The 18,216-nt window shown below is 36.0% G+C and overlaps 1 long non-coding RNA gene across 1 annotated transcript in view; it reads left to right on the top strand.

Annotated features, from left to right (window-relative positions):
* The window catches only part of LOC136302652 (uncharacterized), a 218,420-nt gene that overhangs the window by 99,528 nt on the left and 100,676 nt on the right, over positions 1-18,216 (top strand). Inside the window, exon 2 of the long non-coding RNA XR_010724103.1 lies at positions 15,237-15,321. This is a non-coding gene — a long non-coding RNA (uncharacterized lncRNA). The remainder of the gene's footprint in view (positions 1-15,236; positions 15,322-18,216) is intronic.

Here is an 18,216-nt window from a genome sequence, read left to right as displayed (position 1 = left end):
GTCCAGTCAGAAATGCTCTCTTCTTCCACACCTTCTTCCAATAGTCTCCATCAGTTCTTTTTCTGACTTTGTCTCAATGCTGTTTCTCTACATTTCAAAGCACTTTCTCTTCCATGGAGAAGGGAAAGGGTTAATGTCTTTGCCCAGAGTCTTTCTTTCCTCCTCTCCAACTGACTCCTGGAACTTCAAGGCCGAAGGTGATAGGGGGAGGGAGAGAAGCATGCTCAAGAACGTTGATGGAGGACCTTCCTCCACCCCTGGTCAGATCCAAAGCAACTCAAACTTGGATCAGCTCCCTGGAGCTCCAGAGAAAGACTCTCAAGATTCTCTCCTCCCTCGGACCAGAGGCTCCGGCAGCCAAGCTAAGAACACGGCCGCCGCGGCCGGTGGCACATGGCCAGCACTGCCGGCCTGCAACCCTCCTCCTCTCCCCACCGCAGGAGCCATGGGGAGAGAGAGGACACTGCCAGCCCAGGCAGCTCTCCCATTGGCAGCGCCCCCCCGCGAGGCCTGGCCGGGCCGGGCCTGGCCCCGGAGGTTTAGCACCAACTTCTGACTTACCAAAGCATGTTAGCTCCTTGACAACCGGAAAACGAGTCACCTGGGACCTTTGATTTAAGTCTGGGCTCTCCAGAGGCATAGCCAACACTCCTATTTGTCACTAAGTTGTCAATCTATGCTATAACTTCCTTAGGAAGAGAAAAACAAACAAACAAACAACAAAAACAAACAAACAAAAAACACCCTTCACATTCAAGCTAAACCACTACACTGTACAGCTTTGATTTTTATATAAAGTTTTTTTAAAAAAAAAAAAAATGCACTGTTTTATCATATATTCTAATAAAGATAGCACTAGCTAACAAAAAAAAAAAAAAGTAATTGCTTTTGTTTTTTTCTTAACCTGAGCCTTCAAAAGCAGAGAAGTGAGTCTGCGCATTACCTGCTTTCCTGTCTCCTTATCAACACCCTTGTTTTGTGAAAAAAAATGGTAACCAGACCCTTTTCCAGGACACCAGGGAGGAGATAATTTGGAAAAAAATCGTGAGGTTTCTTCTCTTTGGATTTTATATAAGTTCAATGTAGAATTACTCAGGTTGCTTTTTGCACTGTGAGTTGTTAAACAATATTTAGTGTCATTTTAGTTTACTGAGTCTTTCTATCTAATCAGTACTAGTTTTGATTTACCTTATCAGGTTTGTGTAATGTGACATGAACAATATATTAATTATTATTTAAGAAGAGAACCCTTCTCCATTTTCTTCTTTCAGGACCTCATGTGTATGTATGCTTCAGACAATAGGACTGTAATCTTTCAGCTACATTTGCTAACTAAGTGTAGTATACTAAATACTAAATACCAAAGCAGTATTGCAAATACCCTTTTCTCTGAAGAAGGTTAGCTCACCAAAGGTTACAGGAGGGTTTTTTTTCTCCAGTTAATAATATTTTATGAAAGCTTAATAAATGATTAATAAACATTCTAATTAAAAGTATTTGGCAGTGCAATAACATCAGTGTGGAAAAATATTGATTTGATTTGTTTTTTACCTCTCTGGATAAGAAAAACATATTGCATACCTAACAATGTGATCCCTGAAAGTACAGCATTCTCTTTTGGCATGACTGTAGCAGTGAAATCAGTGATAAGAATCTCATTGAACTGAAAGAAAGGAGACCTTACTGAAGAACTCAGTATTCAACCCATACTCCCAAAGTGAAGCTTTTTCCTTTCTTCATTTGAGCCATTACACTGTATTAACACTTCTTCATGTTTTGGTTTTGTTGGGTTTTCTTTTGTATGCCATTCTAATGAGTTGCTCTATCTAGTGCTTTAATTAATTAATGACAATTCTTTTCAGTGCTACAAAGAATGTGTAAAAATTATAAAGTAAATGGTTGCACCTAGGGAGCTGAAAATGAAGCCATGTTTTTATGGCCATAAAATCATATTACACAGCAAACTTGATGTTGACACTGAGCAAGGATATATATTGGTAATTTAATTTCAAATTATTTTTTATTTTGGTTTTGGAACAGTTAATAATTGCTTCTGGTAATAGTCAGCAAACCTTATATGTTAAAATTTGGAGGGCAGCCAGTTTGTTTTCCAATTCACAGGCACAAAGCTATTTTCCTTCCATGATAAATCAAAGGAAAGATCATACTCTTTCCAGTAGAAAGGACTTTCTCATCTTCCACAGTCTTCAACAGTTTAGTTGACATCAGCTTCTCTATATGGGTGATTTATCTAAGTAATTTATTCACAAGGGACTCAAGCCTACTCATATTATTTGCCTAATTTCTCATAAGGCCTTCTGGCATTACCATTAAAATGAGCATTGTCTGAGCAAGGAGTGCTCACTCAGGCTCTCATTACTTCAATTTACTCTTGGCAAAAATAGAATTGTAGTTTATCCACCTGCCAATTGGAAATAGCTGCTGCTCCTGAGCACTTGTAGAAAGGAGAATTTTCTGGTAAGTACATCAACTCGATTTCCAATTTTTTTTTTTTTTTTAATAGAAATATAAAGTGATCAAAACACCAAGAAAGAAGAAGAAACAGAGACAGAGAAAAAGAGAAAACCAATCTCTTGGCTCTCTTCTGTAAATAAGCTAGTGTCACATGTAGGAATCAATATTAATGCTCTGTTTCTATAAACTAACATTTGAAAATGCTTACTCTCTCATATACTACTATTTCATCAGTCTAGCAAACAATAATTTAGTTATACAATGAAAAATGTTCTTGGAGACCAGAGCTTTTGCTTTTGAAAAACACCAAGCCTCATCACATTTTTAGCTATTCCTTCTCTTCTGTATACAGTCCAATTCATGAGATGCCTGTCTTTTGCTCTTAGGAGATTTTCTTAGGGAAGAGTTTTGCTAAGTTTCCTATTAAATGACAGAAGAAATAAAATTTTTGTGGCATATTACATGACAAAAGAAATAAAATTACTGTGTTGTTCAAATACTGCGGGGTGGGTGTTTAGTTTGGTTTTGTTTTGGTGGTTTTTTTTTTTTGTTTGTTTGTTTTTTTTTCCTTTTTTTTTTTTTTGTTTCTTGTTTTTTAATAAGGAGCCTAGATCTGTGATCTTTCATGTCACAATTAGTGTTGGAATTTTTTAAACCCAAATATTTCCATGTACATGGAAATATATAGATTCAGGTGATATAAGCATACATAAATATATTTTTTAACTTAAATCATGAGCATTTGTTGGCTACTGGAAGTCTTTATATAACACTGTGAACAATTATGACCAAAAACTGTAAAAACTCCAAATTCTCTTAGATTTTTAAGAAAGCTCAGCTGTACTTTTTCAGAGAATGTGTTTGCTAGTAAGATATATTGATGCTGCTTTCTGATACAAATCTGAGTCTGAAACATTGTGAAAGAAATAAGTTTGATTTGCCTTATTTGTCCTTGAGCAAGTGCTGCAGGTGTTTATTGCTGTTCCTTTCTAGTTGAGACAATTATTGATTTTAGATATAAAATTAGGTACTGTTTTTTGTAGCATACAGCTAAATTATATGGTAATGAAAATTAATCATGAGCCAGCTTTACTGCTATTCATAACCAAAAATTTTAGCAGGAACATTTCATTGCCATATTAAAATAAAAGCATCATGATTGACCAAGTGTTTGGTTTCCCCAAGTAATTTAATTGTGCAAGTGATGCTGTTTGTTTTTTGCCTTTTTTCCTTTTATATGTTCTCTGTATTCTTCACATATATATTTGTAGCTCTGTAGCCTGTTATGTTAGTAGCTAGTTTTCCCAGTACTTTTCTATGGCCTTTCCCTAGGCAGAAAGACAAAACAAATTTCAAAGCTCCAAGCCCAGTGGGGTACAAGGCCCCCAGCCCATCTTGGTTCTTCCTGGGAACCAAGGCCAAGAACAACCCTTCAAGATACATTTTCAAGTACTGCTAGTGCTGAGGGAGGGCTCCACAGAAGGGGCTTGACCTGGGGGGGAATTGCATCACCACTTGTCCTCCTAATTGGTGTTTTTTATCAATTATGCTAATTTCCTAGAATCTAGGAAATTCTACACATTCCTGGGATGGGGGATTTTTGCGGACATCTTTCCATAACTACCCCTGAAGGCCTAAAAATGAATATCTATTCTTATTATCTCCTTTCTAAAATTATCTTGAGTTTCAATTTCCAGGCTGGGAAAAAGGCAACACAATGGCAAAAGATTTTGAATAGAACAGTGGTGTCATGCTTGTAATTCATCTCTTTTGAAGGTATTTTTCAAGTTTGTTTAGTGTTGCAAGGGCATGCGAAATGAGGCAAAAAATGCTGTTGACAGCTCTCCCAAAGAAAATGTACCTGTCATGTTACCTATCTAAGTACCTTTGTAGTCTGTGTAGTTTTGTGGATAAAGTGTCATAATTCTCAAGTCATCTCATTGCTGGGCAAAACCCAGCACAGTTCTGGCATATAGATACTACAAAATGCAAATAACCTCTTGGGGATATATGCCAGAAATGGAGATAGGATTTGTAGATGCATTGTAAGGCAGTTCTTCAGTTTTTTAATTTGCTCTGATGCAGGAGTGTAAAACTGAAGATAAATCAATGAAAGAAACTAGAAAGTCTTTAGTAGAAATGTCTTTTTCAGGATAAAAAATACCTTTTTGAGTTGTATAATTCTCCAGGTATGATATTCCAGACCTCTGACAGTAAATCCTAAATATGCTGCTAGCATTTTTCATTATAACTGCATTTCATTTAAATATCCTGATTTTTGAGACAAGATTAATGAAAAATACAAGTCTCAATAGAAGTCATTGAGGTAGCATAGTAGGGTTTTCTCTCTAACCTTTATTTTCACCACTAATCCAATTCTCTATTTACCAGCTTTTTAGTAATTTTAAAATTCTTTCAGTGATACACATATTCTTCCATTTAAGTAACAACTCCTAACAACATTTCATTGCACTAATCACAAAAATCTAGATAGGTGAGACCAATTGTATTTTTTCCACTTAAAAAATCAATTGCCTTATTAAAGGAAACTATTGGGATAAAATAATACAAAATAATAAAATAAAATAATAACACAATAATTTGTGTTTATTAGTATGGTATTTCTTTCAGAATTCTGCAATGAGAAAAGGAGAACCCTGATAATTTTAGTACTCATTTTATCTTGCAAAGTTCCTGCTGGTTCCTGCTACCAACAGTAATCTGCTTCATTAATTGCATTCAAACAGACCAGGTGCGATCTAGTTTTTGGAACACATAGATGGCTTTTGATTGGTACTCTACTGTCATTGACACACTACTACATGTCATTATTGGTGAGGCTCAAGGTTTTTCTCTTAAATTTTTTGCTTTTATTTCAGCTGCAAAATTTATCACTGTTTTTGAAAGTGCTTACACTAGACCTATGGTTTCTGATGCCAGAGATTATAATTTTTTCAAATTTGATATGCGATTAAGCTTTAGTTCGTTCAGTGTCTCTCTCCACAAGTACATAACTGTTGCTTGAGGTCACAAAATCACAGAATTATTAATGTTGCAAGGCACCTCTGGAAGCATCTAATCCAAACCCTCTGGCAAGGCAGGGTCACTTTGTGCAGGTGACAAGGAACATGTCCGGGAGGATTTGGACTATCTCAGGAGACTCCACAACCTCTCTGGGCAACCTGGGAGTGCTCTGCCACCCTCAATGTAAAGTTCCTCCTCATATTCAGAGGGAACTTTTTGTGTTTTAGCTTATGGTCATTACTCCTTGTCCTGGCACTGGGCACCATTGAAAAAGTCTGGAACCATCCTCTTGGTACACACTTTTGTAGTGATTTCACATATTTTTTATGTGTTGATGAGATGTAAGGATGTTTGACTTAGACACTGAGACTGTGTCCTTCACAACATCCCTCACAATGTTAGTCCATTAAAACTTTTGAGGCAGTTGTGGAATTACTTTCTAAAATCAAGTCTTCCTTAATGTTCTTTTCAAAACCATTTATGAAAAAAATCCTATTGATTCAGTGACTGACAGGTAAATAAAATGTTAGCTGGTGTTTTCAGAGATGAAGGAACTTTGTGATGTATTTCAAGAAATTCCATTTCCTGGGAAAGGTTAGTGCTAACTTACTGGAAAAATTCCAGGTAACTGTTGATTTTCAGTGTAACTCTTAAAGCTGCAATCAAGTCTAGAGCTGACCTAGTGAGATAACTAGTGCTGGGCCCAATGCTTGGGCCCTGCTTGCTTTGGAAAGGTGACTTTGTGCAGTTGTCCCAGCCTCCAGAGTGCGTGGCTGCATCTGTGTGAGGCTGCACTTCTTCCTACACAATGCAGGAGGAAGGCGTGGGGAAAACAGTCATTCAAAGGAAAAGTGTGCCAGGGAGTGTTTCAACAATTCAGCTGCCAGTAAAACCCCCTTTTCTTTTCCTTCTGAAGTTACTTTGATTCATCTGATTCTTCTGTTCATGTGAACTGTTCTGAATTTCATAATCCATATTTCCACATGATCTCTTATTTTTTAACAGTAAACATTTATATTTGTTTTTCATTTTCTTAAGTTATTTATTATTCAATAACTATGCTGTAGTAAGATTACCATTGAACCATGTTTTTTAATTGTTATTCTTTTTTTTTTTTCTTCTTTCCTCTTTTTCTGCCCCTGTGGGTGTTTGTCTTGCACTAATATTTAAAGTGTTTATATTATATTGTCTAAGTTGCTAGTATAAACCACTCTTGGCATTTTGTGTTATTTTTCTTGACAATATTATTTTTCTTAGAGAGATTCACTTCTTAGAGAGATATTTTCCCTAGGTGTACCAGTGGCCTAAATCCCTCTTTCTGTACTAGTGATTTGCTCTTTACTGCTGGCAGTTATCCAGTTCTAGATCCACTTATTCTCCCATTAAACTTGTTAAACTCACTTTCTTCTAGTGATTGAAATTTGATATCCATTTCATTTTAGATTCAGGCAAAAGTTTTATCTGTTGAATTTGTTGATTCAATGTTCTTACTACTCATACATGTTTTAATCTTTGATAGAATCTGGGTCTGGAAAAGTTCCCTTTTAGTTAATGCTTTCTGATTTTTTGATGAATTTTTGATATTCTCCTATTGATGATATTTTGCTGCTTTACTATATGGTGTGACTTGTGCTTATAGAAAGTACTAGAATGCCATCGAAGTTCACTTCTATTTATTTAGGTCTTTCTTTAGGTAAACATATTGATCTTTGATTTCAGTGTTGTACAGAATCACATAACCATTAAGGTTGGAAAAGGCCGCCAAGATCATCAGTTACAACCTTTGACTGGTCAGCACCTTGCCAACCAGACCAAAGCACTATGTGCAATGTCCATGATTTCTTTAATACTCCCAGGGTGGTGACTCCACACTTCCCTGGGCAGTCCATTCCAATGCTTAAAAACTCTTTCCATGAAGAAATTCTTTCTGATTTCTAAGCTGTACCTCTCTTTGCCGAGCAACTTGAATCTATGTCCTCTCATCCATTCACGAGTTTTGTGGGAGAAGAGCCAACACTCACCTTGCCAGACAGCAATAAGGTCTCCCCTGAGCCTCCTTTTTTCCAGGCTAAAAAAATCCCAGCTCCCTTATCCAGTCCTTATATGTCCTACTCTCACGACACATTAGTCATTTAGGCAAAATGCTTCTCTTTTTTTGTGGTTATGCTATCAGAGTGTAAAATATAAATACCCTGATGTTGTTTGTATTATTCCACTATGTTCATATTCCAGTTTACAGCACCTTTTTTGCTTGCTTAATACACTTACAATTTATAGGACAATTTAAAGCTGATAGACTTTTTTTTATTATTGGTTTTGGTTTTGGTTTTTTAATATGTTTACACATTCCTAGTAGATCAGGTGCCCTTGTGCTCTCTGGATTTACTCTGCAGATTGTCAAATTGCAACCTTTCAAACAGGACTTTCTTTTTTGGGAACTGCTGTGAATCTTCATCAACATCTCCTTTCTGAGACTGCGTAAGTGATTGTAAAGGAATTTCTTTTACAGTATTCTTGTTGTGTGTTGGAGCCTTTTTTTCCCAGCCTTTTGGGGATAATTTCTTCCTTTCTTCTCTTCAGTTCTCAGATCCCTATCTGAAATAACACTATGATAAAGTTATTGTAATCGTATCTGGTATGTAAGTTGAATTAGGTTTAATTTCATTCCTAAATAACACTCATCAGGTTTCCCCTGAAGTAGAAGGTATGTATTGTAGCCATATACAAAGCCAGTTCTAACTTTTGCCATTTCCTCCATTTTTAGGGCCATTTTTTCTGTCACTCAGTCTTCTTTCTCTGTTCTGATAAGACTCTAAAACAACAATAAAAGCAAACAAAACAACAACAACAACACATCCAGATATTTCAGCAAGCTTTCTGAGCACTGCTGTTTTGACCTGTTCTGGTTGTTGAGTTGTCAAATGCTCTCCACTGCACCATTTCTTCAATATTTAAGATGTCAAGCCCACACAAAAGAATTGTCTTGAAGAAGGGTTGAAGGGTAACGTGTAGAAATCCATTATGGTTTTTGCTTTAGTAAACTTTTAGCACTGAAGGTTTGTAAGGTGTCAGTAGATGCTTTGTAAGAAATGTTAATGCTAGAGACGTACTGAGAAATCCTTCTTATACCCTGCAGATAAAGCAGCTTATAGTGGGCTATTCAGATTTCAAGTTTTAAAGAAAAATATTTACAAATGAGATCTGAGTTCCAATGTTGCCTTAATAGATGACTCACTTTTGAGACAGTAGAAACAAAAGTCGTAGCGAAGTATTAGTAGATATAGCTGTCAATATATTCTCCTTTTTGTCTGTACTGACTTTTTCATAGTTTCACATGATACAGAATTTGAAATGTTTTGTGATATTAGTCAGAGGGACACCTCTGCTTTCTATCAAATCTCCTAATATGAACTTTATTTAAACATAAAACTTCTGAATCATCTGCTGTTGAATCCCAAAGCTAATGCTGAGCATGTTAACATCCTCTTGTGACAGGCATCCACACAGAACTGTAGAGTTACTAAGGCTGGAAAAGACCCCTATGATTTGGGACTACTTTTTTCACCATTAAACCACCTCCCCAGATGCCACATCTACACATCTTTTGAACACTTCCTGGGATGGTGATTCCACCGTCCTTGGGTGCCTATTCTTGCAAGAGCTTGTCCTGACCAATATTTCAGTGAATATTTTTTTTTCCTAATATCTAATCTAAACCTTCCCTAGAGCAACCTGAGGCCATTTTCTCCAGATCTATCTACAGAGCCTTCTTACCCACAAGCAGATCAACACTCCTTCCCGACTTGATGTCATCTGCAAACTGAGGGCGCACTCAATCTCCTATGGTTCAGATCATCACTAAAGGTATTAAACAGAACTGGTCTGAGTACAGAGCCCTTGTACCACCAGCTGAATGAAACACCATTTACCACCTCTCTCTTCTCCCAGACATTCAGACAGCTTTTTACCCAGGGATGAGTGCTCCCATATGAGCCACAAGTGTCCAGTCTCACAGAATCACAGAATGAGTGGGATACAACCTCCCTGCTCAAGCAGTGTGATCCTAGGGCACATTGCACAAGGTTGTACCAAACTGTTCTTGAGGATCTCCAGTGAGGGAGACTCCTCCACATCTCTGGGCAATTTGCTCCTGTGCGCAGTCATCTGGACAATAAAGAACTTTTCCCTCGTATTCCAGTGGAACTTCCTGTGCATCCATTTCTGCCTCTTGCCCTATTGCTTGGCCCCACTGAGCAGAGCCTGGCTCCATCCTCTTGGCACCCTCCCTTCAGATAGTTACAGATGTGTATGTGGTCCCCTCTGTTTTTTTCTTCCTGAGGCTGAACAGGCCCAACTCCTTCAGCCTTTCTTCATAACAGAGATGTTCCAGTCTCTTAATTATTTTTCATAGCCCCCTGCTGTACCTGCTCTAAGAGCCCCATCTCTCACTGGTATTGAAGAGCCCAGAACTGCACACAGCACTCCAGAAGTGGCCTCACCAGGGCTGAGCAGAGGGTCAGGATCATCTCCCTCGACCTGCAATACTGTTCCTAGTGCACTCCAGGACACCACTGGCCTTCTTGGCCATAAAAACGCTGTTGGCTCATGGACAGTTTGCTGTTCATCAGGACTCTCAGGTCCTTCTCCACAGAGATGCTTACCAGCAGATCAGGCCCCAGCCTGACCTGATGCATGGGATTATTCTCCTCCAAGTGCAGGACCCTGCAATTGCTTTTGTTGAACTTCAGGTAGTTCTTCTCTGCCCATCTCTCCAACTTGTCAAGGTCCTTCTGAAAGGCTCCACAAGACTCTGGGGTCTTGGCCATGTGTCCCAGGTTTGTTTTGAAGGAAAATGTTGTGGGAGATAATTTCAAAGGCTTTACTGAAAGTTCAGATACAGTTCAGGTACATTTACTTCAGATTAGGCATGCCTATACATGCTTTAGGGGATATGGAAATATTTGCTTAAAATCACAGTGGCAATCTCATGAAATTATGTGATCAAAAACCTAAGAATCTGGATTTCCACATCTGCTTTGTTTAATGCAAACAGGATAAAAATTCTCCACATGAAATTCACTGGGAATTTGCTCATCCAGTTTCATGGAATTCAGAATTCAGCCATAAAATTTTGTAAAACAAGGAAACAGAATATATTTATTTTATATTTGTTTTATTATTGTCATCCCTAATAAGGAAATACAGACAAAGAGACAATATGTGGCCTGATGTTTGTGTGCATTTTATTTATATTAATATCAATGTCATTCAGAAGTCATGTAGACCAATGGTTTTCTCAAATCACTTGGGTGACAGCAGATGGCTGAGCCCATCAGAAAAATGGGGTCTTGAAAAATGTAAGGAATGGAAACCGCTCAGACTGTGGAGAGGCAATGGCTCCCTCTAATGACAATACTTCATTACAGGGCCATGTGGTTAGAGGTGAAATTTACTAAGGGTAAATAAACCTTAAAGACTGAAGTGTGCCGCTGGAATTTGCTACATAATTTGTTTAATGACTTGGTTTATTAACAATTTTTGAACATATCATATGGTGTTGCTGGATGAGGAATTTTACAAGACAATGAGAATTGCTTTGCTTGTGAGAGGTGAGAGTTGAGGCAACTTTCAAAGAAAATTTGGAGAACTATAAATAGTCTATTGTTTGTTCTTTAGTGTTAATCTCACTTTCTTTGAGAATAATGTTAAATAATCCTGTAATATGAGTTCTCTCTAATTAAGCTGTCATCTCTAGATAAGTATATCTAGAGATATAGTATTATATCTTATAATATTAAAAACTCTAGAAGAAAAAATATCTTCAAATGTGTAGCACTTCAAAACAAATGAGGAGGGAGGAGTTACAAAGTCTGTGGTTGTATACATCCTCTCAGGTGGTTTTGTGTATGCTACTGAACATATCTAAGATAGTCGTCTTGTATCCCACACTCTAAAGGGCAAGCACAGCTCACCTTAAAGCTGGAGATTTTCACTCTTCACCAGGTTTGGACAGTCAGAGTGCAAAGCTAGCAGTAGGGCTCAGCATATTATTCAGTTGAGTAATCAAGGGGAGATCAGTCTGGGAAAGCATGTTTGCTGAGTCAATAATGTCCCTTGGTTGTTTTATGGTGGTGGTTGTTTGATTTTGGTTCTTTTTTGGTTTTGGGGTTGTTTCTTTCAGGTTGTTTTGTTGTTGTTTTTTTTGTTTTTGTTTGGGTTTTTTGGGGGTTTTTTTGCTATTGTCTCAGACTGTTTTTCTATTCAAGCATTTCACTGACATTTTTTAGTCTCCTCTAGAGAGTCTGTGACACTTCAACTCCTGAAGTCATCCTCTAAAAGGGATAGATTTTTTTCTAGTGATTTCATTTCACTGCTCTTGGCATACTCAGGACTCATCTCAAATCTGATTTGAAAACATCACAGCATAGCTGAGTGGGATTTAGCTGCTATGTCATGTTAGATGTCTTGTGATATTTACTCATGGCCAGAAGACTGCTTCAAAAGGTCAACTATAGAATCCAGTATTAGATCTGACTGCCCCATTTAGATGTCATTAGGCATCTACATTTAGCCAGTCTCACCTACAATGTGTTCTCACTCTGAATGTCTGTATAAAAGAAGCTGGTGGCTGACCACTAATGTCCATTTGCCCTTTGAATGAAAATTTTGTAATTTCCACTGTACCAAGAGCTTTTTTTTTTTCCTTATTATGATGCTTTTCAGTATTTATAGTGTGTATTAGGCTTATTTATTATGCCATTGAGCAGAACATTTGCAAACCTAGAAAAAAATATGGACTCTTGCAGATCATTTACTACCAGTCTGATACCAGGGAGTTAATTACACATCCCATCAAGAAGAAAAAATCGGTCGTGAATTCCCAGAAATAGTGCAGAGGAGTAAGAAAAGTTCTTGGACAAATTTGGAATCTTAAGAAAACACACTAATAAAAGTAAAAAAAAAAAAAAAAAAAAACAAAAAAAAACAAAAAAACATCACAATGGCCTAATGTATTGGGTTCCACTCACTGTGAATACTGTAGCTTAGAGGAAACAAGCTCTAAAACGAATTAATAATGACAACAGCAATTGATTATTAGTATGGACATTAATATTAACATTGATATTAATAATATTAATATTATTAATATATTAGTTGCTTAAAATCACAGTGGCAATTGCATGAAGTTAATATATTATTCATAATGATATGATAACTTCTACATATCTCAGTGTTTCAATGGAACCTTAATCCTCATAGCAAACATATCAGGATGGAAGAACAACTCAGCTGTCATTCTTAATAGAATTATAATTCATAAAGATATCAATAACAGTTCTTGTAATATTAACCTCAGCCAGAGATCAATTATCCCACTGAAGTATTGAGAGAAATATTAAGTGTGAGTACAGTGGAAGTAAGGCAGAAAAAGATAGCAAAGGTTAAACAGAGAATTTAACAGTGAAGAAATTTACAAATTCTGAAGAAAAGAATGTGGAAAAAAACCCAGATAGGACTGCGAATCTTATCTTAACCTTACTTTAAAAGGGAAAACTCATCCAAACTGATACTTTTTCTGTTATATGGAGGAATTACAGGCCCATGTGCATCAAGGCATCTCACTGATAACACATTTCATTGTAATCAAGAATCAACAGCTTTGTTCTGGGACAGCTGACACTTTACAAATGACTTACACTGTGCAATGTAGGTATTGTTGGTTTTCTAGCTGTTGCTATTTGTAGCTTCTCTGGGGTGACTAATGATTTCTGATATTTACCAGTTATATTACAAGGAGGCAAATGAAAGGCAGTAAAAGTGATATTATTGTGGAGCCGTTTCTGCAATTTCTGATAATACCTTGACCCAAACATCTGTTCACAGACTTTAGGATTTATTTGAGAACTTTTTTGTCAGTAGCAAGGTTTCTTGACTTGAAAAACTATTTCTTCTTGTGGAGCAAAACAAAACACCTACATGTGAAATCAAGTGTTAGGCTTGCCTGTAGTGTTCCTATTTTTTTATGAATGAATAATGAGAATTTTAAAGCAAGCATTTTAATAAAGCTAACAAAGTTTCCTGGTAAAGGGAGTTCACATATCTCACTGGTGAAATTTACAATACAGTGAGTAATTCTCTGTGTCATGCGCTTTTTAAAAACTATTTTGTCTTCCATATAAAGCAGATTGTTTCAATGTCATGGATCCATAGACACTAAACCTTATCAAGTTAAAAAAAAAAAAAAAAAAGATAAGTTTATTTCAAATTTTATATTGTACAGCTAGATTCCATTTCTGGATTCACATTAACTGTTGGAGTCCAGGGCATTCCTCTGGGCGCCCTGGAAGGCCACAGACCTTGGCAGAGGGGTCTGGAACCCGAGCAAGAGGGTTTTAGATCTGTACAGGAGGGTCTTGTAGCTGTACAAGGGGGTTGTACTAGACCCTGACACAGAGCCCGGGAGGACACTGCCTTTGACTTCAGCCCATGGGAACAGCTTCCAACACTGAGAGAAGAATTACAAACCACAAAGGTGTGAAAACAGTAGTTTAGCTTAGCACAGGATGGAAAATTGTGTAGTTTTGGGTTTTTAGAATGTAGGTGTATAGGGAACAAGATGGAGGATTTAGGGTGTTGCCCTGAGTTCTTCCTTCTTCTCCCCTGGCTTCCATCTTCTGATGACGGTGGCACAAAGCAGTTCAAGGAGATTGGCTCAGGGTAGAGTTGACCCCTTTAGTATAGGTGATAGGCATTGGCACATAATTGTAAACAGGTGATAAGTAATTTTCTGTATAAAGAGGCTGCGATGTCCCACTGTAGGAGGAGTTGTTTTGTGTCCTAGCCACTGTTCAGGTTTTGGCTGAGCACAGAACCTTTTGAGATATGAAATAATCAACACAGGAAATCAAGAAAAACAAGACCTTGAAGACTCTGCTTCTTTCTTGCGACCTGGCTCAGGGATTTCAGAGGCAAAAAAACTCTTAACTACCTAAATCTCTGGTGAAGAACCAAAACCTAGAATTAACTAGGAATCTACACACATATCATGGGATATTCTGATAGGGTGCTTCCAGAAACAATACAAAAATAAATTCTTGGGGATTTAATATTTCTTTAACTTTTCCTTGGTTGATGTATTCTTTTTTTTTTTTTTTTTTTAGTCATATACTGTGAGATTAGTTAGGTGACAATAACTAAGAAATTTTTTTAATTAAAAAGGCATATTTGAGCAGAGTTGGTAAGTAACATATATAAATGAAGAAAAACATTCTCCACAACAGATTTAGCTTTAAATTTTTCCAAAACCAGGATGAGATTATTTTTGTTGTTTGAGTATTTTTAGTGGTTTCTGAAGTTTCAGAATCAATATCTCTTTATTTCTCTAAGACAGTAATTAACCTGATTGTACTCAAAGGTTTTCAAATGAGCTAATTTTCTTGTATTTGTCATGAGATATGAATTTTTATATTACCTCCAAACTACTTACAAACCTTGAAAATACTGAACATTTAATTATTTCAATTAGAATTCTAGTTTTGAACACCTGCTTAAACATAAAAATCTGTGCATTACTGTAGTACAGACTCTATAGATTTACCAGGATAAACATCTTAACATCTACATGTTCTAATGCAAAGGAGACTCCAATGCCTATGCTGTTTTCTGTTTGCTTAAGTATCATGCAAAGAATAATACTGTTTTCTGACCATGTTCAAAACTTTGTTGTTCTGTTTCAGTGAAAGCTACTGAATTATCCGGTTTTGGTGTCTTCAGTGGAGGTTTGGAAGACTGTTTGTTGGAAAACATATTTCTAAGATCTTGGTAAGTCATGAAATAAGTATCTTCTTGTATTTTTGTATAGTTTTCATTCAGGACCAGTGAAGTGTTTGCATTGTCTTATGTAAATAACAAAAAGTACTTCACCATTATTCTGACTTTTTTTTTTCTAAATAAACATTTTTTCTCTAATATCTGATGCTCCTTTGCAGTCTATAACCATTTCAGTCAGTGTTTGTAAGTATTTTAGAAAAAAAAACAAACAAAAAACAAACAAACAACAACAACAACCCCCCAAAAAAAACCCAAAACCCCAAAAGGAACATTCTTTTAGCAACCCTTTTCCGCATCTATCAGAATGTTGTTCAGTGACCTGTATCACTCCCAAACTATGCAGCACAAGGAAAACTAAGAATTGATTGGATCATCTAAATATATTGTGCCACTAGCCTGGGAAAAGTGGTCAAAGATTGTGTCTGACAATCAATTACTAAAGTAGGTAAATCCAGTTAAATGGTACCCAGGCAGCCAGGGTCTATTATTATCATCCACCTGACTGACAATTTTGATTGTCTCATTTTTCTCACTATATCACATACTTTGTTCTTCATACCATTATAGTTTTAAATATTTTTAATTCAATTAAATGAAGAGTGACTCAGTTCAAGCAAATCCTCTTGTCATCCTATACCTCTTTTCTGGAATAATGATTTTTCATACCTATTCTTTCTCTTTGTTTTTAGACCTAAAGAAAAAAAAAAAACTTGGGTTGGTGGGAAAGCATTTGAAACAGGAAAATTAAAATAAAAACCAAAAGACTGTAAAAATGCAAAATAGGGAGAAGCTGGCTGTAACATTTAAATGATACTTACACATTCTACTCAGGTTACAGACTTAACCTTTTAGAAATTATGCTGATGGAGATTAATGAATTGATACACCCTTTATGTCACTTCTCATCAAAATGTAGAGGTTTTTAATTCTTATCAGAGAATACAAAAATGTTATTTTAATTTTCAGTTAAAAAATTGCTTCAGTCTGAGTGACAATGCTTGAACAGGTCTCAAAAATATGTGTTTGAATCTATTTACAAAATATTCTATGCTTTAAAAAAAATCGCAGTCCGTGAAAACTAGCAATGCTTATTTATTTATTTGTTCTTTGATGAAATAGAAAATTAAATTTTTGTGAGGGACATAATTTCCAAATAGTCAGTCCAATAATATAATCTTTTTTCACCACTTGGCTGTATCAAAAATAAAGATGTATTTCTCTGTAAGGAACAAGTACCAAGGTTATTTATTTTAGAATTTGGTAGCTGTGACTCACTGTATTATTAATTATCATTTAACTTACGAGATAAGAGAGTGAGAATTTTGTCCTCATTTTAATGCTCTTTTATGAATTTAGCCTAACAAAAATATATATTGATTGAACTGATTAAATTGTCACAAAGGATGGTGAAACTCAAATGTTTAATTCAGGTAGCACTCATAGAAGAAGGCAATATCTAATGTAAAGCTGGGAAGCAAAATTAGGCTTAAACTCAGTGAAAAATAAAACAGGATTCAAGTACTATAAACCACTGAAATAAGATTTAAGTTTTTTAACCAACTTACTTGTCTAGCAAATTTCCCACAGCTACTCTCATGCTGGATTAACTTAGGATACTTGGGATTTTGTATACCTCTAAGGCTCTAAATTAAGTCTGAATGTATAGATTTATAAGTTAAATATTTTTTCTTGTTTAGTAACAATTTAATTTAATTTACAAGTGCAAAATCATTATATTAGAGTGCACATCTGTCATTCAAAAGGTTACACAAAATGCCTACATGTGCCCCATCTTCAAACGTACAAAAAAAGAGAACATATTCAGTCACACACCTGCTCATAGACTAAGAAATGTAATATAGATCATATTAATTTTTTCATACTATGTCTAAATAACTCAGTGTTCATTGTGTCAGTTGTGTATGACCAAGTTAGAGAGGAATATTTTAAGGATGTGAATGCTACAGGTGTCTTTTTCAATGTCATTGAATGTCATGACTTTTTTACACTCTTTTAAAGTTCAATAATTTTGGTTTGCTTTTGTATTTTCTTTTATCACATTAACATAAAAGTGGAAAATCCCTTATAGGGAACAAAGCCACTTTTTTTTCTGGTGTGCTAAAAAAGCAAGAGTGATTGATGTCAGTGACTCATGGTTAAAGATGCTGCTGCTTGAGTGGTGTGACACTGGCGTGATCTCTTTGAGTAGGTTAAAGTGTAACACAGAGAGGTGGAATAAAGGCATTCAGTTATAAGGGACTCATCAGATGACACACTCCCAAATTCACAATCTCTTTGACTACTATTACAATACTGAACATCTTCAAAGGCTTTGAAGAGCTTTAGCTATGCAGTTCCCTTTCATGTCAGCAGGAGACAAGCTTTGCTGTGATAAGATTTAGCTGGCTTCTTTTCACATACTTTTTTACTGAGCAAAACAGACCCTGATCACTTTTTTTATGACATGTTATAAATTCTGAAAGTATGTTTAGGCAAGAGTAGATTAATTAAGTAATGAAGCATATAATAAGTAATCAGTGTAAGCTTTCATATTGTCTTAGCAGTCTCATTTTCATCTATAAATTTCTCTACTTGAGTTACTGAACACTTTACATAAGTTTTCAATATCTCCTTGATAGTGTTTTGTCCTTGGTCCATATTTTCTTTTCCTTTTACTTAGATGAAAAAAAGAAATTTTGGATTTGTGACCTTGAATTTTTAGTTGGAAAAGCACCAAAAGAGCTTCCATCTGATTTGGTGCTAAAATTTCTATTGATGTTATTAATTTTAGGGCAGAATTTTACAGATATGATACTCAGTGCGCTGAAAATAGGTTGTACAAGCTTAGTAAATACCTGTCATAGTGCTTTTAGGAAAGAAATAAAA

Source organism: Chamaea fasciata, unplaced genomic scaffold (assembly GCF_029207755.1).
Source record: "Chamaea fasciata isolate MVZ Bird 193981 ecotype frontalis unplaced genomic scaffold, bChaFas1.0.hap1 SCAF_1, whole genome shotgun sequence".
In the NCBI taxonomy this organism is placed as follows: domain Eukaryota; kingdom Metazoa; phylum Chordata; class Aves; order Passeriformes; family Sylviidae; genus Chamaea; species Chamaea fasciata.
This window is presented reverse-complemented; position numbering and strand designations above follow the sequence as displayed.